At 35.6% G+C, this 8,134-nt stretch overlaps 1 long non-coding RNA gene across 1 annotated transcript; it reads right to left on the bottom strand.

Moving 5' to 3' along the window:
* Positions 1–941: 941 nt before the first annotated feature.
* LOC122233178 lies at positions 942–3,463 on the bottom strand. The gene is made up of 3 exons (XR_006210674.1): positions 3,373–3,463; positions 2,202–2,349; positions 942–1,128 (listed from the first exon to the last, which is right to left on the bottom strand). It is a non-coding gene; the product is annotated as an uncharacterized LOC122233178 (long non-coding RNA).
* Between the last annotated feature and the right edge of the window lie 4,671 nt (positions 3,464–8,134).

The following is an 8,134-nucleotide window of genomic DNA, read 5'->3' as shown; positions in this document are numbered from 1 at the left end:
ATAATAATTGGAAATAGTCAAAGACTATGGATGCACTGTGCAAGTGTTAGCATATAAAGGAATACAATTGGAGTACTTAAAAATATTTTGGGTACAAAAAAAATCCCGTTTTCCTACCTCTTTATTGGTCTGTCTATATCTATCTATCTATCTATCTATCTATCTATCTATCTACTAACCACACTGGCTCTTTTTTACTAGGCTAATATAATTATCTATTGCTAGTGAGAAAGCAACACAATAATATACTGTGGAAAAACCACTGGGTTAGAAAACTTTAAGAAAGTGCCTCAGTATCATAGTTTAGAGGTGGTGTTTAAGGCAATACTGATTGAATGGGCTTTTCCTTCTCAGTTCTTATTCATCCACAATAACTTCTTTTATTCTGTTGCACTTATTGGCCAATTAATGCTTGGTCGTAACAACCTCTGTAGTCCTGTTCCTTGGTACTGTATGCCATGCTCCATCCATTTTTGAAAAATTGTCAGTACAGTTCTTAGAAAGTGCCCTGGTATTTCCATCTTTGAACTTCACAAAGGTTCCCAGGCTTGCTGTGCCTGGTGCCACCTTCCCCCACTTCACATTTTTAAATGGCCAAACTCTACTCATTCATCAAATATCCCACCCACTACGAGATTGCTGATTACCTGTTTACCTAGATTGTTGTCTTTTAATTTATCTGAATTGCTTTTTAAGCTGTTTGATTGCTGTTAAAGAGTATATATTCAGTTCTGTATCCATACTGCCTAATGAAGAGCTTAACATACAGTAATTGTTCAAGAATGGTACTTATTATTATTGCTATTAAAAGTAGACACGGAACACATACCTGGATTTTAATTAAGTTCTGATATTTTCAAAAGCTCAGACATAAAACACCTTTACTTCTCAATACTGACATAAAACCATACCTATCACATCAATTTTTTTTGGTCTTTCATTCTCCCCCATTCTCTGATGTTGATCAGTGGTCCACAATATGATGCAGATCAGAGTAATGTATTGCATGGGGAAATTGCAGATTATCTTGCAAACTGTTCAGGATTTCATAGAATTGATGAAAGTGATGGTGGAGAACTAATAGATTCCATGTGAAGCCACTGAAAAGTATGGCTGTCCAAATGAAGCCTGAAGAAGGTGCAAAGATGGTTTGATTGATACTTCAAATAAGATTAGTATAATAATAAGGATTGAGAGAGGGAGCGAGCCAAAACATAAGAGACTCCTAAAAACTGAGAACAAACTGATGGTTTATGGGGGGTGGGAGGGATGGGTGGGTGGGTGATGGGTATTAAGGAGGGCACCTATTGGGATGAGCACTGGGTGTTGTATGGAAACCAATGTGACAATAAATTTCATATTTAAAAAAAATAAGGATTAAGAGAAATCCCTGGGAAAATGGTGGAAACTTTTGAATACCTTTGCAAAAATTATCTTCTTTGTAGTAATATTATAAAGGTAAGATGCAATTAATAAATGTTCTATCAATATTTCATATCTAAATTTTTTTGCCTCTTAAGAAAAACCAAGCCTAGGAATTAGTATATAGATGCATTTCTTACCTAAATTCCATTAGTGGCCCAAGATAAACACGTTTCTTTTCTATACTATTAAGTTTCATTTTCAAAGTACTGGCTCATTCAAACATTTTCTTTTTCACTTATCCCATGAGATTTTGGTTCCCATTTAAAGTGGATTAACTTTAGGTGGTCTCCTTTTTTGGGTACTGATTATCTTCATATATTGAGACCTTTTTATAGTTTCAGGGACAAAACTACAACTAAAATATGGCAATTGTAGGCAGATGACCAAGAAACTTTTGAGGGTGAAAGGGAGCACACTTAATAGTCATATCAGGATGAAAGGTATAAACTGGAACGGCTATGGGCAAACCAAAATACAGTCGCCTTGTTTTAGGGAGTTGTATGTGTTGAACTATTCATGGAAGAAATATTTTCTGATGGTATGAGCAATCTCCTACAATAGTGACTTCCCTGCCATTGGAAGTATTCAATCAGACTTTCTGTCAGCAATGATACTGATGACATCTGAGCCCCTTTCCAATCTCTAAGAGCAGTGCTTTTTGATCTACACCTAAAGCCATTACAATATTCCAGGGTCTTGCTTGGCTATAATAAGCCTTTTCATTAAAACAACAAAAGATAGTACATTTTTGTGCTCTGCCTGCCCTGTAAACCTACCTGATGGATATAGTTTTTGGTGCTTGATGGCCTTGTGCTGGCCTTTTTCAGATTTCATCACATTCTGTACCTGAAGCCCCATTCTGCCTTTGGTCGAGTCTTGGATAGCTTCTGCTGTCCATCCCAGGCACTGCCCAGCCTTATGGAACTAGGATCACAAAGGAGAGAGTGGAAGGGGGATCTTAAGACCAGAGATTGAAGGTAAAGTTTTAAGTACCATGTTATTCATAGATGAGGAAGTAGGAGAGTTTGCCAGTTGGTTAGTGCTTTAAAATCAGGGGGGTGTTTCCTACTCTTGCTATAAAGAGAAAAACTGGATGAAAACTCTATCATTCTCTTCAGGCATAGATCAATACTTCCTAAGAGAAATTTAATAACATATTGTACTAGACTTTGATTCAAAATAGTAACCTGAAAACATGAGTGTATAAGCTGGGAGACAGCCATTTAATATCTGGATATCTATAAAGCTGTAATGAAGGAGAATTTTTTCTTGAGTCCAGCCACTAAGGTAGCTGCCCTAACTTCTGCCTACCATACTTTTACCTTACTTCGAGAAGATCGTATCTGCAGATAAAACAAAGCAAAACAGAAGACAGTAAGGGAAGAGGTGGAAAAAGTGGACAATTCCAAATGTAGAACTTGGAAATAATCCTGTGCTTTCATTGCTACTTCTCACTTCTCCTTTCCATCTCATTTGCTATGGCTCACACCTCTCAGAGGTTTTGCTGATATCATTTTCCTTCTAATCAGCAGATTTCTTTGTGTATACTCTGAGGGCAGCATCTCTGCTCTGTTCTTTCTCTCTGAGTTTTAAAATATCCTTCTGTCCTTCAGACAGTTAATAGTATTTCATGTACTGATGGCTTTCTCTCTGCCTATACATTGTAAAATGAAGTAGACAAGCCCCATCCAGTTGCATGGAGCTCTTACTCCATACTTGTATCAATAGAAAAGTAAGAATCACTACATATTTAGGAAATCCTGAAGTACGGAAGAAGGAAGACAGAAGTAAACAAATAATTATGAAAATTTATAAGTAACATAATAGAACTTAAAAAAAAATGTGATTGAAGACTTCCAGTCTGGACAAGATGGCATAGATTCCCTTACCCTGATACTAACACCAGACAAAGACAGTACAAAAAAATGGGAAACTATAGACTGATACCTCTTCTGAACTTAAATGCAAAAAATCTTCAGCAAGTTAATAATTTGCAAATTGAATCCATGTTGAGCATGGAGCCTGTTTGGGATTCTCTTCCTCTTTCTTCTTTTGCCGCTCCCTCATTTGTACTCTCTCATTCTCCCTTTCAAAAAAAAAAAATCAGTTTAATCCACCATATCCACAAAGTAAACAAGAAAAAGCACATGATCATCTTAATTGTGGCAGAGAAAAAATTTGACAAAATTCAACACATGTTAATGATATAAAAAATTCAGAAAGTTAGGAATTTAGGGGAATTGCCTCAACTTGATAAGGAGCATCTACAAAAAAATACACAATACCTTGGTGGGGGGTGGAATGCATTCCTTCTAAGATCAAGAGCAAGGCAAGGATGTCGTTTCTCACCACTCTTATTCTACATTACTGAAAATTCTAGCTACTGAAATAATGAAGATGAAGTAAAAGACATACAGATTGGAAAGGAGGAGATAAAATTGTCTCTTTTGCAGATGATATTGTCTTCTATGTATAAAATTCCAAAGAATCTGTAAAAGAACATCTAGAACTAATAAGTTCAGCAAGGTCACAGTGTGTAAGATCAACATGCAAAAAAAAATAAATAAATGCCATTTCTGTATACTACAGTGAGCATGTGGAAACCAAAATAAAAAGCACAATACCATTTTAAAATCACCCAAAGAAATGGAAATACTTAGGTTTACAGTTAACAAAACATATATAGGATCTGTATGCTGAAAATTACAAAATGCTAATGAAAGAAATCAAGGAAGACCTAAATAAATGGAGGGACATGCAGTGTTCATGAATTGGAAAACTCAACATAGTAAAGATGTCAATTCTCCCTGGATTGATTTATCAGCTTAATGAAATTTCTATCAAAATCCCAGCAAGTGTTTCTATACACATAGACAAGCTTGTTCTAAAATTTACATGGGAAGGCAAAAGCCCTAGAATAGCTAACAACCTTGACGAAGGATAAAATGGGAGGAGTCACTCACGTATTAATGTTTACTATATAGCCACTATAATCAAGACAGCAGGTGTTGACAGAGGGATAGACACATAGATCAACGGAACAGAAAAGAGCACCAGAAATAGATCCACACAAATATGCCCAATTGATTTTGGCGAAGATCCAAAAGTAATTCACTGGAGGAAGGACGGACTTTTCAAAAATGGTGCTGGAGCAATTGGACATCCATAGGCAAAAAAGGAAAAAAAAAAAAAAAAAAAAAAAGAACCTTGACTGAAACCTTACACCTTGTACAAAAATTAACTCAAAATGGATCATAGATTTAGATATAAAATGTAAATTGATAAAAAATTTTAAAAACAGGGTACCTGGGTGCTTAGTTGGTTAAGTGTTGGACTCTTGATTTCAGCTTAGGTCATGATGTCATAGTTCATGGGACTGAGCCTCATGTTGGGCTCAGGATTCTTTCTTTTTTTGTCTCTCTCTCTCTGTCCCTCCCCAGCTCATGTTCATGTGCTCGCTCTCTCTCTCAAAAATAAATAAATAAACAAGTAAAAGATACTTTAAAATTTTAGAAAATAAAATCATAGGAAAACTGTCTTTGGGACCTAGGTATAGGCAGACATTTCATAGACTTGACACGAAAAACATGAAAAAAAAATGAGAAGGAAAAGGAAAAGTTCATAAATTGAACTTCATCAATATATAAAACTTTTGTACTGCAAACATCCATATAGAGAAGCTAACAAGGCAAGCTAAAGACTGGGAGAAAATTTTTGCAAACCACGTACCCAATAAAGAATGGATGTTTACGATATATAAAATACTACCCAAACCCAGCAGGAAAAAAATAAAGAACCTAATTAGAAAATAGGCAAAATATATGTAATGACATTTCACTGAAGATATTTGCATCAAGGAAATGCAAATTAAAAGTATAATGAGATATGACTATACAACTATTAAAGTAGCTAAAATAAGAAAAAAGTGAGAACACAGAATGCTGGTGAAGATATGGAGAAACCAGGTCACTCATACATTACTGGTAAGAATGTTCAATGGCACAGTCATCTCTTTGCAAAAGAGTTCAGCAGTTTTTCATAAAACTAAATATGCAACTACCATAGGACCCAACAGTTGCACTCTTGGATATTTATCCCAGAGAAATAATGTTCATACAAAACCTATACGTGAATATTCATATCAGCTTTATTTATAATAGCCTTAAATTGGAAACAGCCCAGAAGTCCTTCAGCTGGTGAATGGTTAAACTATGTTACATACGTATCATGGTATACTACTTAAAAATAAAAAGGAACAAAAGATCAATAAAAATAACATTCGGATGAATTTCTAGGTAATTCATGCCAAGTGAAAATAAGTGAAAATTTACATAATATATGATTTAGTTTATATAGCATTTTAAGATGATAAAATTGTTCAAATGTGAGAACAGATTAGTGGTTGTCAAGTAGATGATGGGGCAGGAAAGGAAGTGGAGGGTCAAAAGAAAACAAGAGGGATCCTTGTGGTGACAGATCTAGTCAATACATTGATTATGGTAACAGATGTACAAACCTATACATGTGGTGGAATTGTGTAGAACTAAACACACACACACACACACACACACACACACGAATCTAAGTAAAACTGGGGAAATATGAATAAGATCAGTGGATTGTCATTATCCTGGTTGTGATATTATACTGTAGTTTCACAAATGTTTTTAGGGGAAACTGAGTAAAGTATACTTGGGATCACTGTATATTATCTCTTACAACTGCATGTGCATACTAAAGATTTCAATAAACATTTCGATTAGCAAAAAATCTTTTGAAAAAATGTGATTGGGATTCTCAGAATCAAAATGGGATGTCCTCTAAAAAAACAAGAACAGATGCAAAGAAATGATCAGAGAAGTCACAATCCTCTTAGAAATTAAAAACATGATTACCATAATAACAAGCTTAATAGAAAATTTGGAAGACTTCAGAATGTAGAACAAAAGGACAAGGAAATAAATATTAGGTGAGTAATAAAAGATGTAGAGGAGTTTAGAAGTTGAAATCTCTAATAGGATATCCAGAGAGAGAGAGAAAGCAGAGAGAGTGTGGAGGAAGAAAGTATTACAGTAATAAAAGAGCAAAAAACAGACAAAAACCTCAAAGCTATGAGAACAAGGAATCTTTGCAATAAAAGAGACCAGTAGCCAATAAGCAGGATAAATTAAAAAACAAAACAAAACAAAACAACAACAACAACAACAAACAAAACCCAACCCAACAAAAAACCCCAACCCACATCAAGTCACATTCTGAGCAAAACAAAATCATTCCAAATATGCAAGAACTCAAGAAGTTTACTCTTTTCTTTCCTTCCTCCCTCCCTCCCTCCCTCCCTTCCTTCCTCCCTCCCTCCCTTCCTTCCTTCCTTCCCTAGAGAGAGAGGGAATGGGTAGGGGAGGTGGGAGAGAGGCAGGGGAGAGGGAGAGAAAGAATCTTAAGCAGGTTCCACTCCCAGCGCAGAGCCAGATGCAGGGCTCTATCTCATGACTGACTGTGAGATTATGACCTGAGCTGAAATCAGTAGTCAGATACTTAACTGAATGAGCCACCCAGGCGCCCCAAGAAGTTTCTTCTTACCCTGTCTGAGGAAATTACTTGAGGATATACTCCAGCACCGAAAGGAGGGAACTTGTTGAGATTATACAACCAATAAAATAAAATTATGAGAGACTTGTTGAGTCATAGGCTTACAGAAGTTCAAATTAGAGCATGGGTTAGTGGGATCCAAGTAAAATATCTTCAAGAGAAGTAAAAGAGAATGAAAGCCTGCAACACATTTGACACATGATGAAGGGATACAACTTTCAACTAGAAAAAAAGAAAGGCACTAAGAAATGCCTGGAAAAATATACAACTCATGGGCCAAATACAAAAACAAAAACAAAAAAACACACAAAATGTGGCATGGTTTTGATTTATTAGTAGAGGGGAATAAAGGAGAAATTTTACCAATGACTTTGATTTTGATGACAACCAGTGACTTTGTTTCTAGGAGCACTGTGATTTAAATGATGGTGAGAGGGGTGATGTCACAGGAACTGCAGACAATGAGGTTTAGCATGCTCTGACTTCACAATGAGCAATATTTATCTAGTTACAATCATGCTAAGGTATTTAGTGGTTGTAAACTTTTGTAACAAACCTGTAGTCAAAACAAGAGCTACAATTAAATGTTTAAAATAGACTGGGAGGTGAGAGGATGGGGTGGGAGAGAGGGGGGAGGACAGACACACTTAAAAGTCATATTTTAGAAATTTGGGACCCATTCTATATTTTCAAAAATTTACGGTACATGAAATCAGAGGCTATGTATTTCATTTGTAGTTTCAAAGATAACTTTTAGGAGCACTAAAATAGTGATATAACTATTAAGAATTGAGAAAAGGGGAAGAGGGTGTGGGAGGTGATATTAAAGAGTATCTTATTCAATAATAGCAGGAAGGTTGACTGAAACTATATAAACTTTGTACATCAAGAATTAGCCCCATAAACAAGTTATTCAGAATGATGTCTAACTCTCAAAAGCAGGGGAAGCAGAAATAAACATGATTGCCCTTGGAGAGTAGAGTGGGAAGTTGTGAGTTGACAGACACTCACTGTATTTTATAAGCCAGTCTATTCTATTTGATTTTCGACTACATGCATACATTACATTGATCAAGGAAAAACATTTTATACAAGATTCACTAGCTGTAATCTCCTG

This window comes from Panthera tigris, chromosome D4 (genome assembly GCF_018350195.1).
Source record: "Panthera tigris isolate Pti1 chromosome D4, P.tigris_Pti1_mat1.1, whole genome shotgun sequence".
In the NCBI taxonomy this organism is placed as follows: domain Eukaryota; kingdom Metazoa; phylum Chordata; class Mammalia; order Carnivora; family Felidae; genus Panthera; species Panthera tigris.
Note: the sequence above shows the minus strand (reverse complement) of the source record. Positions and strands in the feature narration are given on the sequence as shown.